The 16,262-nt window shown below is 38.9% G+C and overlaps 1 protein-coding gene across 1 annotated transcript in view; it reads right to left on the bottom strand.

Moving 5' to 3' along the window:
* The window catches only part of spx (spexin hormone), a 33,424-nt gene that overhangs the window by 9,327 nt on the left and 7,835 nt on the right, over positions 1–16,262 (bottom strand). The gene's annotated exons all lie outside the window — the stretch shown is intronic.

Raw genomic sequence — 16,262 nt, 5'->3', positions numbered from 1 at the left:
ACACAACGCCACTCCTGACGTAATATCCTTGCTTGTCCACCTTGATGCAAAATTATAGTTGTTGCTCCAGCCATACGAAAGAAGTTTGAAAAATATATATTTGGCATCCTTATTATACTTTGAAATTGATAAAGAACAGGTGACAAGGTGATAAAGATATTGGTGATAAAGGAGCTGAAGGAAATGACATTGACTGTTTCTACATTGTTATATACAATCCACTACATTAATCTACATTATTCCTCGATATGTGTTAATATATAAGCTGTATGACTTCAGCTAACGATAGAGCGTCATTAATTCTGCAGTGTGCTGAGGGTGGGTTCATTGGTTCTTGACAACCTCCGCCAACCTCTCCAGATTGAGATAAGTGGGCTGAGTCCATCTGAGGAGAGAATGTGCAATCCGGACTGAGCAAATGAAAAGTATAACGGTGTAATTTTTTCAGTAGCAAGAGTTTGAGCTTCTTTTGGGGGAGGCAGTGGCATAGTGGTATTGTCACTGTGCTGGTATTCCAGAGACCGGGGTAATGCTCTGGGGATCTGGGTTCAAGTCCCACCACAGCAGATGGTGAAATTTGAATTCAATAAAAATCTGGAATTAAAAGTCTAATGATGAAACCACTGTCAACTGTCATAAAAGCCCACCTGGTTTGCTAATGCCCTTTAGGGAAGGAAATTTAGGGAAGCTGTCCTCACCTGATCTGGCCTACATGACTCCAGGTCCAAAGCAATGTGGTTGACTCTTAAATGCCCTCTGAACAAGGGCAGTTAGGGATGGGCAATAAATACTGACCGATCCAGCAACACCCACATCCCACGAACAAATGAAAAAAACACATCTGATTGATTCCCATAGGCTTTAGGCACATGACTGGTCAAAAAAGCCAAAACCTGGCATCAAACGTGCTTGTAAAACAATTTAAGAAGCAGTTTTTACATAGATCGATTGCTATATATCAACACATATAATCATTCTATGAAGCATTAGAATGTCTGGATTTCAGGTTGTGCAGAACTTGTAATAATACTACAACTACTTTACATTATTGGAGATAATTATGTTGGCTCCTTGGAGCACTGGCTCTTTAAAGATCTCTTCTTAAATTAAAAATGTTCTTAGAAATCCAAATATTTCACATGCGTAACATTTTCAATTATAAGGCAGGAACATAAATTATAATGAAAAACAAAATATGAAATACCTAAAGGAAGAGAAAATGAAAACAAGCAACCAACACCAATTACAGGAAGGATGAATGTGCTTGACAAACCTGATAGATTTCTTTCAGTGTATACCAAATGTGGTATGTGGAAGAAATGCAGTGGATGTGGTACACATGGTGTTATGAATGTGAGAATTATAAGGTGTTATGTTTTAAATGGTCTCTTTTAACTTAAGGTAAAACAGAATTTCCTAGAATGGGGAATGGTATGAAACCATATTGAATGCTGCCCAGAGACAGGCCCATGTAATTTGGTTGTCATTGGGACAGAGGCCCAGGTCGAAACTCATTGAAACCCAGGAACCAGTTTTCACACCAGGGGCAGCTGTTCTTGCTGTATGGAGACTCTCAGAAATACAGATCTGGAGAGGACAACAGAAAATAACTGCTGCTGTGCCAAGCAGAGGGAAAGACTCTTCTTTGTGTTAACCACCAAGCAGAATGCTGGTGAGAATGGATTCCCTAAAATAAAAGCAAAATACTGCGGATGCTGGAAATCCAAAATAAAAACATAAAGTGCTGGAAATAACCAGCAGCTCTGACAGCATCTGTAGAGAAAGAAATAGAGTTAACTTTTAAGTCAAATATGACTCTGAAGAAGAGTCATATTCAACTTGAGAACTTAACTTTGTTTCTCTCTGTACAGATGCTGCCAGATCTGCTGAGTGTTTCCAGCACTTTCTGCTTTTAGAATGGCTTCCCTGTTTAAAGAAATGAAACTTGTAGAAATTTAAAGATCAAGGGGGTACCTTGCTTCTGGAAGACTGTTTGATGGATGATACTCAGAGAATTGAGTGAAGGGGCTTTTAATAGGACACTGGAAGACTCGCCCTCATGTGGTAGGGAGAAGGGACCCTATTGAGAAACTGGGTGCAATTTAGGACTTTATTTACAAAGCTACATATCTGCTGAGATTGTAGCATAATGTATAAACACAGTATGGGGCTTTTTGTTGTTTTAATTAGTTAATGGGGTAAAGTACCTTTTCTGTAGTTTAGTGTATTCATTGCCTATTAAGTACTGTTTAGTCAAAGTTGGTTTTAGTTTGTTTGTTATGGTAAAAGTCTTAAAATATGAAATCTTGTCTTGTGATTATTTCAGTCAGTTACCAGGAAAGTCATATCTTCTTAAGACTTATCAGTCTCCATGGAGATCGTAACAATGGACTTTTGGAATAGCTTTTACAAAGTACTTTGCAGGAATAAAATTAAGGGGCATAAAATTGGTTAGAAGGAATGAAATAGAGAGTAGGGGTTATAAGCAGTGTGGTTGGAAGTGTTTAGTTGGGTCCTACAGGGTTCTGTCCTGGAATTAACATCTACATCAATGCTTACGTCAATGATTTTGATTTGGAGTATGGGAAACTGATGTTCAAACTTACAGATAACGGGCAGAATTTTCTGCCTGTCGGGCGGGCGGGCCTGACCCAATCTCCGGCGGGCAGGGAGCTGATCCCTGCTGGAGAAGTGGGCCCCGCCTCCATTTTAAGTGGGCGGGCCAATTAATGCGCTTTCTGTGCAGGCGGTGGAGGTGGGGGGGGGATTCCCCAAATGCGAGAGTGCGCTCTTTCACGCATGCGCACGAAAGAGCGCACATCTCCCTGAAGCTAAGTGCAGCCTCAGGGAGATCGCTGACAGCTGTACAAACTTTGAAAATAGAAAATTAATAAAAACCATAACATGTCCCCCTCAAGTGACAATGTCACACGAGATGGGACATGTTAATAAATTTCACTAAAACTTTAATAAACTTTTTAAAACCCGACATGAAACCTCATCCCGCCGGTGGATGAGGTTTCATGTTTTTTCAGAAACCCGCCGGGGCTCCTGGCATGCCCGCCAACCTTAAGGTTGGACAGGCAGTGCCAATAATTGTTTTAATCATCCTGTCAATGGCCTCAATTGGCCACTGACAGGTCGGCGGGTGGACAGCTGATCTCGCAGTGCCCCCGCCTTCCTGAAAATTTAAATGGGGCGGGATGATGTCGGGGGTTCCCCCCGATGTCATCCCATGTCATTTTGCTGTCAGCGTGCAGGCCCCGCCCCCTGCTTGCCGACAGCAAAATCCAGCCCAATGTTAAAATGAGAGGCATTGTAAATAATTCTGAGGAGCAAAGGAAGCTGCAAAGAGATATTCATAAGATAATGGAATGGGCAAAAAAGTGGCAAATAGAACTTAATGCCAGTATATGGGAAGTGGTATATTTTAGAGGAAAATTACACTTTGAATGGGGGAAAGCTCAATGAGGTGGATGAGCAAAGGAATGTGACATTTAGGTTCATAAAAACAGTTCTATAAATGGATAAAGATCATAAAACACAAATGCAGCACTGGCACGAGGCATAGGATATAAAAGTCAATGTATGATGGTGATTTAAATACAAACCTTATGAAAACCATAGTTGGGGTACTGTGAGCAGTTTTGGGCTCCACACTCTTACAGGATGGGGCAGAGCAGATACAAACACTGTTTCCAATGATGGGGCTAGGTGGGGGAGGGGGGTATAGTTTTTTTTATCATACACAGTTGAGGTTTCAAAATGCAATGCTAATGTTAGTGATGGCAGCTGACAACATACCACTTTTAAGAATATTTTGGGTGGATGGTAGAAGGAAAGGCAAATAAAGAGGAAACAGCATGCACATGGGATTAGAGCCATTACTCGTGAAGGAAACAAATCGTGCTGGTTGGGATAAACATCCTGCTTTATTGTGTAAGTCTAATGCTTTTCTATGTAATGGCAACTGATATTATCTCTGATTCTGTTGTAAGTGCCTGAGTTATACAGATATTCCAATATTACACGTAATGTACCAGCTTCTTTATCTGCTTTGATTGCCTAGATGACTATTATCCTTGGCAACAGAATGTATTAATTGACTTACAGAATAATGCATTCAAATTCTTTGGAATATCCAAGATAAATTTCTAATGTGTTAAAGCAAACCTCTTGTTTTCTTCTTTAATCTTCAGACTCTCTTCCTGTCAATCTAATTTAAGTTTGAACAAAAATGATTTATCATATAATTTTGCAAGAGCCTCATCTACTCTCCTTAAAGCAGCTGTGTGAAATTAAAACTTCCAGGTGTATGCTGAGTAGAGTTCCTATGTCTGATCAAATGTCCTGTTTTATTCTGTGTTCAAAAGCTGAATAAAAGGAATTCCCTTCCACCAGTTTGTACCTAAACATATAACGTGATGGAAAATGTTAGTACATGAAATGTTAAGAGTCCTTTTTAGCTCCATGCCAAATATAACATCTAATAAAACTGGAAGCTTGGAATTTCTGACCAGAGGACCTGAGATTGAGGGTGGACTGATGGCAGAAGCCAGTTAAATTAATTCATACAGTTTATGGCTGAAGTGCGCAAGTGGACCATGTTGCAGCAAGAAATTATTTCATCCTCTTATGTGAATCAGTTGAACAGAATCTGCACTGCTCAAGGAAGAAACCTTCAGGAGTTCCTCTGATTGTTCTATGAGATTATTCACTGAGTTACTGAGTTATAGGTTTTGTCTCTGGTGGACGCTGAGTTAGCTGATCTTAATAGGGCCATGACAATGGGCCTCAGTGCCCTTCAATTAAGGTAGGGAAGATTGACCAGAGCTCCCAGTCATCGTTGCTATCCAGCCCGCTCATCTGAATTATGTGTGGGTGCCTATTGTGAAGAGTATTGAGCTCTTGTGTTGGAATAGCCAGCTATTTGGGTTCAGATGTGAATAATGGCCATCATAGTGCAGTGGTCAAAAGCCAAGAAAGCTATTAACAATAGCAGGGGAGAAAATTGAATAGGGGGAAAAATGTCATTTTTTGATTACAGGCCACACCAGGGATTTGAACACATAATCAAGGCTGACACTCCAAACAGTACTGAGGGAGTGCTGAACTGTCGAATGTGCGATCGTTGGGTAAGCTGTCAAACTGAGTTTATCCTATTAGATGAATGTAAAAGCTCCCATGGCACTGTAAGAAGGCGGGTAGGAGAGTTCTCCAAATCTCCTAAAATTTATTCGCCAACTAATTATTTCAGATTAATTCAGGTTAGTGTCCTAGGCCCAATTATCTTCAGCTGCTTCATCAATGACCTCCCTTCCAGCGTAGGGTCAGAAGTGGGGATGTTCGCTAATGATTACACAATGTTCATCACCATTCATGACTCCTCAGATGCTGAAGCAGCCCATGTCCATATGCAGCAAGACCTGGACAACATTCAAGCTTGGGCTGATAAGTGGCAAGTAACATTCATGCCCCAAAAGTTCCAGGCAATGATCATCTCCAACAAGAGAGAATCCAACCATCTCCCCTTGACATACAATGGAATTGCCATCAATGAATCCTCCACTATCAATATCCTGGGGGTTACCATTGACCTGAAACTGAAATGGACCAACCATAAACTCTTGACTTTATGAGGAATAAATGCCATTGATAAAGCTGAATAAAATGTATATTTAATACTTTTGCTTCTTTTAACCAGTGTTTTGTTGAAAATAACAGCGCAAGTACTAATATTATTTACTATTTTGCTTCTGTGTGTAAGGAAATACTTCTGTTTTCCATTTGACACGTTGATCCCTGCAAATGAGCCCATATGTTTGATGTGCAGAATCACCAGTATAACCTTATATCTCAGACATAGAGGTACTCTGTATTTGTATAACTTGGCAAAGTAGTCAGTGTTACTTTAGAAAACTGTAGAGCCAATTCATGTTTTGACAGAAATGTACTTTTCTGAAGCTAATACAATTAAGGTTGACCTTTGCAGATCCCTAAAGGACAATGGTAATGACGCACCTAGAATCTGACAGTTTACGTTTACAGATACTTCCATTGGCAAACATAAGCAATCAAAACTCAATGCTGTTCAATGAAAGAAACATTCACATTTTATGTACTTATTGTCATTCTATGTATATAGATAAACAGTAAGTGGAAAATTGGTAAATGGATCAGAAAAGTTAGTTCATAAAGAAAACTCACTGTGAATGAAAGGAAAAGGCAGAAATAAAATACTTGAAAACCAAAGATAAAATGCACTTTTCATATAGACGATCAGAAAAATAAATATATATTACAATGTGCCTTTATTCCTCAAGTTTAAACAATGAGTTTGTTGTAAAATAAAAGCTACATATTATGTTATGCAAAAACACTTTAAACAAATATATTCCTCCATTTTATCAGCACACGTGACTGTTATTGTATGGGTTGGTGTTCATTTGAGGTTTACTTTTAAAAGATATATTTCATGAGATTCTTTCCCATACAACCTCCATTTTAGAAACCAGCAGAGGGCCACCAAAAAGTTGATACAGAGGAAAAATATAATATGAGAGTAAACTAGCCAGAAATATAAAAACAGATTGTAAGAGCTTCATAAATATATAAAGAGGAAGAGAGTAACTAAAGTAAACATTGGCCCCTTAGAAGTAGAGACAGGAGAAGTTATCATGGGGACTGAGGAAATGTCAGAGGCATTGAACAAATATTTGTGTCTGTCTTCATAGTAGAAGACACAAGTTTCATTCCAGAAGTAGGTGATAGCCATGTGCTAAAAGCAGTGAGGAAATTAAATAAATTAATATCAGAGAAAAGGTTTTGGCAAAATTTAAGGGACTAAAATCTGACAAATCCCTGGCACCTGATGGCCTATACTTTGGGGTTCTAAAAGAGATAGCTGCAGAGAAAGTGGATGTTATGGCTATGATTTTCCAAAATTCCTAAGGCTTGGGAATTGTCCCATTAGATTGTTGGCAAATGTTACACCGCTTTTCAAGAAAGGAGGGGGAGCGAAAGCAGTGAACTACAGGCCATTTAGCCTAACATCAATTGTTGGGAAAATGCTATTATTAAGGAAGTCTTAACAATGCACTTAGAAAATCAGATAAGAACAAGTTAAGATGGTTTTACTAAAGGGATATCCTGTTTAACAAATTTATTAGAGTTCTTTGAGGATGTAACTAGTCGGGTAGATAAAGGGGAACCAGAAGATGTAGTATACCTGGATTTCTAAAAGGTGCCACACAAAAGCATAATCAGTAAGATAAGGGCTCAGGGAGTTGGTGGTAACATTTTAGCATGGATAGAGGATTGGTTAATGGATAGAAAACAGAGAGTGGGCATAAATATGGCTTTTTCAAGTTGGCAGGCTCTGAATAGTGATGTGCTACAAGGATCAGTGCTGGGGCCTCAGCTATTTACAATCTATACTAATGACTTAGATGAAGAGACAGAGTGATGTGTTAAAGGTTGCTGATGATACCAAGTTAGGTGGGAAGGTAAGCTGTTGGGATGACACAGAGAGGCTACAAAGAGATATAGACAGGTTAGGTGAGTAGGCAACAAGATGACAGATGGATGATAATGTAGGGAAGTGTGAAGTTATTCACTTTGGTCATAATAGAAAAGCAGAATATTTTTAAAAGGTGTAAAACTTGTTGAGTGTTGATATTCAAAGAGACTTGGGTGTGCTTGTACAAGGAACACAAAGTTAGTATGCAGATGCAGCAAGGAATTATGAAGGAAAATGGAGTACAAGAATAAAGAAGTGTTACTGCAATTGTAAAGAGTTTTAGTGAGACCACATCTGGAATACTGTGTACAGTTTTCATCTCTACATTTAAGAAAGGATATACATATATTGAAGGCAGTACAGTGAAGGTTCACTAAATTGGTCACTGAGATGAAGGGGTTGTCTTATGATGAAAGGCTGAGTAAATTGAGTTCATATTCTCTGGAGTTTAGAAGATTGAGATGTGATCTCACTGAAACCCACAAAATTCTGAAGGGGCTTGATAGGGTAGACACAGAGATTGTTTCCACTGGTTGGGGAGTCTAAAACACTGGGGCATAGTCTCAGGATAAGGGAGCGATCATTTAAGACCGAGCCATGAGGAGAATTTACTTCAAAAGGTTGTGAATCTTTGGAATTCTCTACCTCAAAGGGTTGTGGATCCTCCAGCATTGAATACAGTTAAGGCTGGGATTGATGGATTTTTGGTCTCTCAGGGAATTAAGTGATATGGGGAGCAGGCAGGAAAATGGAGTTGAAGCCCAAGATCAGCCATGATAGTATTGAATGGCAGAGCAGGCTCTACAGGCCTTACGGCCTACTCCTGCTCCTATTTCTTGTGTTTCCCTAATCTGACCTATTGCAGTGTGGTTCTCTTGTTTTTATGCTAAATCTTTGGACCTTAATCTTTATCATATTGTGGTCACTAGCCCTGAGGTGCTCACCTACATTTAATTCATCTACCGGTTCTGTTTCATTACTCGTAACCTGAAAATCCCTTTATCTTTGAGCGCACTGCGTGAGGAAAGAATCTTGTGCACATTTCAGGAATTCCATTCTCTTTTCTCTATTTACTCCCTCCCAATCAATGAGTTAGGAATCAAAATCTCTGAGAACAAGATCTGTTAGCCCTAATCTCTCTACAGGTTACCTTTTCCTCCCCTTATTATGGGATCTGTAATACTACCCTACCAATGTAACAATTTATTAACTTTGCTCTCTGATAACATTAACTTTGTCTGAACGTATTTCTGTGTACTCTCTATGGCACTTTTTCTCCTTCACCAAATTTGCTACTCCTCCTCCTCACTTACCTACTCTGTGCCTTGTAAAATTATTATAACCTGATATATTTATTTTTCAGTTTTGCACAGTTTGCAGTCAAATTTCTGTTCATGCTAGTTAATCTATATCTTCTTGTGTCAAATAGCTTCTAATTCACCAAATTCATTTAGCACAATATGAATATTACCATACAGGAACTTTTTTTTGCTTCTATTTTCTATTTCTATTGTATGGTAACATGTTGGGGGAAGACAGTGGTGTAGTAGTAATGTCACAAGACTAGTATTCCAGAGACCCAGGCTAATGCTCTGGGGACACAGGTTCAAACTCCACCATGATTAATTAATACATTTTTAAAAATCTGGAACATAAAACTATCAGTTGTCATAAAAACCCATCTGGCTCACTCTTGCCCTTCTGCTGTCCTTACCTGGTCTGACATACATGTAACTCCAGATTCATAGCATTGATTTATCCCATGAAAGCATAAGTTAACAACTTTGTCGTAATATATTTTCCTACTGGTCAATTCAATTTTGTCCTCTACACCTTTATTCCTTCTGTATGCTAAAATTTTGCTAAATTCTTTATTGGTATAGTTACCTCATTTATTTCTATCTTCTAACTTGTTTGTTATGATTGCTTAATTTCCATGCACTCCCCTTCCTTTTCAATGGCTCCTCCATATTTCTCTATTTTGCCATTTCTTTGGCTCTCTTAGTTCAGATGCGGCTCATCCTTAGGGAACATTGCTTGTCTTCCCTGGATCTGGTGTCAATACCTAATGAAAATGCAGCAGTCTCCCTGATCACTTTTTTAACCATGTTCTGAGCTTTCTAATGTACTCTAGTATGTGTTGTGGGAATAATTCAGAGATTACCATCTACTCCTACACTTGTTTTATAATGTCCGATTGGATGGATTTTGGGCCTTTTCTTTCCCGATGGTTGGCTTCCAGATGAACCACTGAAATTGGCTGCTCTCCCTTACGTCCCAACATCCAAATACCAGTAGGCAGCAATACAACCGGGAACTTCAGTTTGATTTGCAAAAGATAGTGTCCACCCCTCTAATTATCAAGCCTCCTATTATTAACGCAGTCCTAACCAAATTGCTAATATCACTTATCATGTATTATTACTAAAATGTCCCTGAGCCATCTTGTGTTTGTTGGTGCCATTGTAATCCATTTGCTGGCCCTACCCAGAGACTTCATCCTCTTCCCAGGAAGCCAGTGCTTCAAGCTTTCTGGAGAGGGTAATTTGATCTGGGTGCTTCACCTCACTTTCCCTGACCTATGGATACTTACCATTCCATTCTCATTATTTTCCAGATTTTTAAAAATGTATTAATGCTAGCTCCTTGGCTTTCAGTAAGATGAATGTCTTCTGAAACATTTACTCCAGAAACCTCTCTCCCTACCCGATATGTCAAATTGTCTTCAGTTCCACCTCAGTTTTTGAAATCGCTAGCCCAAGTAATCTCAGTCAAAGACACTTTTTGCTACTCAAAACTCCAAAATCCTGCTGGAACCACACATCACTGTCCCTTTCTGAGCTGTCTTTCTTAACTACAACTCAATTAACATTTATAGTAAGATTATATTTTTAATCTATATAAATTCCAATTAAACTACTCCACTCCTCTGTCCTCTGCTCTGAATATTCATTCACCAAATTGCCATTATGAAAATATCATTTTCACCTATGGTGTGGTCTCTGTTTCAAACTGAATGCTCTTGCTGCTACCTCTCACATGGTGCCGATTATCTCACCATTTACATTCATGGCTTAATAATTCCGACACAGAATGCTAAGATTTTAGCCAGAGGCTTTTTGATGCTATGCTGTCAATGGCTATTAAAGTAACAAAGGGCCATAATTTGCTGTAGGACTGAATCTATCGATATCTGCAGTTAGCCAGAATTGCCTATGCATGTTTAGACATTTTTATTTTTTATGTGACACATTTTCTGAAAATGTAAGCTGATAATGTTGCTTTGAGGGAATCTTAGACTTGAGCGTACAGTACAAGCAATTGTGTATCTCTTCAATCAGGTTAAAGATTGTGAAATTAACACCACAAGGACTGAGAAAAGTATGAATTAGAATGATTGAATTCAATGCAAAAATCAGGTGCAGAAGAGAAATAAAGAGAGGGGAAGGAAGGTTGGATTAAGAGCGAGAGATAAAAGATAAAATAACACAAGAAAAGACCATTTTCTTAAATTTTACATTTTAAAAATATTCCAACAATGAAAACCTGAAGGAGACTCCCAAACATGTATTAATTCATTTTCAGTAACAGGTTGTTTGGCAATAATCAACACTTATCACACCATTAAAAAGGTCCTAAGATTGAAATTTGTATCTACCGTGCAAATATAGCAACTTCATGCCATTTAATACCTGTCAATGGTGAGGCAGACAGCAAAATGCCTTTCTCGCATGGTTAACAGTGGAGTGGTAAATCTCAGACAGCAACGTTAGCATCTCACATTTATATTCCTGGGATAGGAGGGTTTTCCTATGAGAAGAGGTTGTGTAGAATGGGCAGTACTCTTAAAGTTTAGAAGGATGAGGTGATCTCAAGGAAGGGCAGAACTGGGTGTTAAATATTCCTGTGTACAAGGCGTTCGGAGAAGAAAGGAAAGGAGGAGGGGGTGGCAGTATTGGTTAAGGAGAGCATTGCAGTGCTGGAGAAAGAGGATGTCTCAGAGGGTTCAAGGACAGAATTAATTTAGCTAGAGCTAAGGGACAAAAAGGGAGCAATTACATCGCTCAGTGTAGTATATAGACTGCAAACTAGTGAGAAAGACGTAGAACAAATCTGCAGGGAAATTGCAGAGAGATGCAAGACTTATAGAGTAGTTATAGTGGGGTCTTTAATTACCCAAATGTAGATTGGGACACTGGTAGTTTAAAGGGCAGAGAAGAGCAAAAGTTCCTAGATTGTGTTCAGGAAAATTTTCTACAGCAGTATGTGTCCAATCCAACAAGAAAAAATGTACTGTTGCCCTGGTTCTTGGAAATGAGGTGAGCCAAGTAGATCAAGTGCCAGTGGGGGAACATTTAGGAGACAGTGATCATTGTATTGTATGATTTAGGGTGATAAAAGAAAAGGATGATAGGCAATCCAGAGTAAGAATAATTAACTGGGGGAGAACTGACTTCAATGGGGCAAGAATGGAACTGGGTCAGATAGACTGGAACAAAAGATTGGTGGGAAAAACTAGCTGAACAATGGGCTACCTTCAAAAAAGAATCGGTTTGGGCACAGTCAAGGTATCTTCCATCGAAAGGGAAAGGGAGGGCAAACAAGTCCAGAGCTCCCTGGATAAAAAGGAAATAGAAATTAAGATAAAGAAGAAAAAGTGCGCTTATGACAGGTGTCAGGTCAAAAATGCAATTGAGAACCACAAGGCATAAAGAAGGTTTAGAGGGGAGGTGCAAAAGCATATGAAAGAAGCGAAGAGGGATTATGAGAAAAGACTGGCAACCAACATAAAGGCGAGTCCAAAATTCTTCTATAGGTATATAAATAGTAAAACAGTGGTAAATGGAGGAGCAGGTACGATTAGGGACCTAAAAGGGAATTTACACATGAGCGAAGGAGCCATGGCTGAGGTATTAATGAATACTTTGCATCCGTCTTTACCATGTAGATGTTACCCAGGCTATGGTGACAGACAAGGAAACTCTGTCACTAGAAGGTTTCAAAATTGATAAGGAGGAAGTGTTGAATAGACTGTCGGTACTTAAAGTTGACAAGGCACTGGGACCGGACAAGATGCATTCAAGGATATTGAAGGAAGTGAGAGTAGAAATTGCACTGGCCATAATTTTTCAGTCTTCCCTAGACTCAGGGGAGGTGCCAGAGGACTGAAGAATTGCAGAATTATGCCCCTTGTTCAAAAAAGGTTGTAAGGATAATCCCAGCAATTACAGACCAGTCAGTTTAACTTTAGTGATCGGCAAGATTCTAGAAACAATTATTTAGGATAGAATTAGTAGTCACATGGAAACACATGGGTTGATAAGGAAGAGCCAGCATGGATTTCTAAAGGGGAAATCATGTTTAACTAACTTGCTGGAGTTTTTTTAAAGAGATAACAGAAAAGGTCGATGAGGGTAATGCTGTTGATGTGGTGTACATGGACTTTGAAAAGGCATTTGATACAGTGCCACACAACAGACTTGTGAGAAAAAATATTGCTCATGGAATAAAAGGGACTGTAGAAACATGGATACAAAATTGGCTGAAAAATAGGAAGCAGAGGGGAATGGTCAATGGATATTTTTTAGGCTGGAGGAAGGTTTGTAGTGGAGTTCCCCATTCCCGGTATTGGGACCCTTGCTTTTTCTGATATATATTAATGATTTAGATCTTGGTGTGCAGGGGATAATTTCAAAGTAGGTGGATGATACCAAGCTTGGGAGTGTTGTGAACTGCGAGGAGGGTAGTGTGGAACTCAAGAGGACATAGACAAGTTAGTGGGGTGAGCAGATAGCTGGCAGATGAAGTTCAATGTGGAGAAGTGTGAGGTGATGCATTTTGGTAGGAAGAACATGGACAGGCAATATAGAATAAGTGGTGAAATTTTGAAGGGGGTGCAGGAGCAGAAAGACCTGGGTGTATATATGCATAGATCATTGAAGGTGGCAGGACAGGTGGAGAGAGCAATTAATAAAGCATATAGTAGCCTAGAATTTATTAATAGAGTACAAGAGCAGGGAGGTTATGCTGAATTTATGTAAGACACTCATTAGACCTCAGCTGGGATATTGTGTACAGTTCTGGGCACCACATTACAGGAAGGATGTGAACACATTGGAGAGAGTGCAGAAGAGGTTTACAAGAATGGTTCCAGAGATGAGAAACTTCAGTTATGAAAATAGATCAGAGAGGTTGCAACTGTTCTCCTTGGAGAGAAGGTGGCTAAGAGGAGATTTGATAGAGATGTTCAAAATCATGAGGGGGCTGGATAGAGTAGATAGGGAGGAGCTGTTCCTGCTTGTGAAGTGATCAAGAACGAGAGGGCACAGATTTAAAATTATTTTCAAAAGAAGCAAATCTGATGTTAGAAAAAACTTATTCACGCAACGAATGGTTCAGGTCTGGAATGCACGGTCTGGAAGTGTGGGGGAGGCAGGTTCAATCGAGGCATTTAAGAGGGCATTAGATGATTATTTGAATAGAAACAATGTGTTGGGGTATGAGGAAAAGGCAGGGCAATGGCACTAGGTCATAATGCTCTTTCGGAGAGCCAGTGCAGACATGATGGGCCAAATAGCCTCCTTCTGTGCCGTTAAAACTCTCTGATTCTGCGAAATGGCAAGATTTGACAGGGTAGATTTTGAGAGGCTATTTCCCTGGCTAGACTGTCTAGAACTAGGGAGAATAGGCTCAGGATAAGCAGGTTAGCTGATTTGGACTGAGAAAAGGAAATTTTTTTCATGTAGAGGGTTGTGAATCTTTGAAATTCTCTACCCTAAAAGGGCTGGGGATGCTCAATCGTTGAGCATATTCAAGGTTAGGATTGATAAGATTTTTGTACTCTATGGGAAACTGAGATATGGGGATCAGACAGGTAAGTAGAGTTGGGTCCAATAATCAGCCATGATTTTATTGAATGGTGGCACAGGCTCATGGGGATTTATGGCCCGCTCCTGCTTTTATTTCCTACATTCTTGCCTAAAATAACATGAACTTGCTGTACTTGCTCATTCGTTCCATATTAAAAGAGGCAAAATTAGGGCAGGAGAGTTCAGGAGTAAATAAGTATTTAATGATGTGATAAGTTACAATTACTGTTGAACAATCTCTCCAGCTGTGGAAAATTAATTTTATAAATGTGGGATATCATTCCTTCAGAAGAAAATTAATTTTGAAAATTTAAAAAACAAATTTTGTTCAGTTTCTCTGCTTGTCTCACATTTATATTTCCCTTAATCTCATCTATATGTTGCAATCTTCATTTTGCTTTCTGTACATCAATTAAATCTAATCTACAGTTCCCGCTTTATACTTCTTGGTTTGGACTCTGCTCTTATTTTACCCCTATTAGAGGGTGTCATACTAAAACTGATGCTGAATTAGAGGCAATTTCCACCAACAAACCCAGAAAAAGTCTATGGGCACCTGTCAGTGAGATGTCAGATGAGCACCATTTCTTCACTACTGACAACAAAAACCAGGCAATACTATTATCACCCAGATTACAAATCTTTTGTAATTTCATACTCAAATCTCACAGGCTAATTGTGCATTTACAGTATCAATGTTATATCAAGTAAATGGTGGCTGAAACTTTAATGAATGCAGGAAGATTCCAGTCCAAAATAATCAACTAGGATACAAGAATGTTTTGAATAGGTCACTGCACAGGTCAAGAATTGCACTGGTGAAAAGACACACACCCAATATGTATTTTTTATTATGGTTATAATCACACATTCTGAGGAGGCGGGGGGAATGAATTCAATGTACAAAATCCAAAAGTGTCAACCTCTATTAAGGGAAACTGAAATGTTACCCTACAGCAGAACTGCATTTGACCTTTTTTTTAAAGATATATAAGAGTACTGTCAGTAATGCTTACTGAATATGCCAGGAGAACAAAAAAGGGTTTAAAATATCCTAAACATAAGGTTATGTTGTGAACAATGGTTTACTTACTGCAGTATTGTACATAGTAGCATCAATGTTAAACTTCTAATTCCCAGAAAATCTCGAACTAAGTTTGCATTGTCTATTTCATGACTTATTCATTTTAAGTGAATAAAAATTACTATAGTGCTTTCATGCATTTTCTACCTTGATTTATCATCTCTCCCATGTTACCAACTCACATTCATGCTATTCTGCTCAGTCTGCAAATCTAGCCAGCTATTTCCAGACTATCATGGTTGACACAAGATGCCACAGGTGAGGAAAGTATTCTATTGGTTTTGTTGTCTGTCACTGTACATTGGCTGGATATGTTGAGCATCAAGTCTAAGATTCTTGGATGACTTTCAACTTTATCCTTAGTTATTTCAATGCCATTGGAGTACATTTATTGCCATTATTTTCTTTCCAACCAATAATACTTCACATTTCTCTGCATTAAATTTCATTATCGTGCCCACTTATGTATTTTGTCTAATATGTTCAATAATTTTTGAGGTGCCTCCTTGATTCCACTGTCTCCCCTCCAACTGACCCATATTTAGCTTAATCTCAAATTTGAACAACTTGTAATGGGCTTCTGAGTCCAAGTCACTGGTGTAAATTAGAAACAGTTGTAGTCCCAACACCAATCCATGGGGGATCCTCATCCTAACATAACTTCTTAAACAAGTATTGTTTTCTGAACGCTCTCCCAATTTCTTATCTGGCATAAGATTTGCCCTGAAAGCCAATAGTTTTGAGCTTGACCAATAACCTTTTGTGTGGAACTTTGTCATATGCTTTCTGG

Source organism: Cetorhinus maximus, chromosome 12 (genome assembly GCF_964194155.1).
Source record: "Cetorhinus maximus chromosome 12, sCetMax3.hap1.1, whole genome shotgun sequence".
Taxonomy (NCBI): domain Eukaryota; kingdom Metazoa; phylum Chordata; class Chondrichthyes; order Lamniformes; family Cetorhinidae; genus Cetorhinus; species Cetorhinus maximus.
This window is presented reverse-complemented; position numbering and strand designations above follow the sequence as displayed.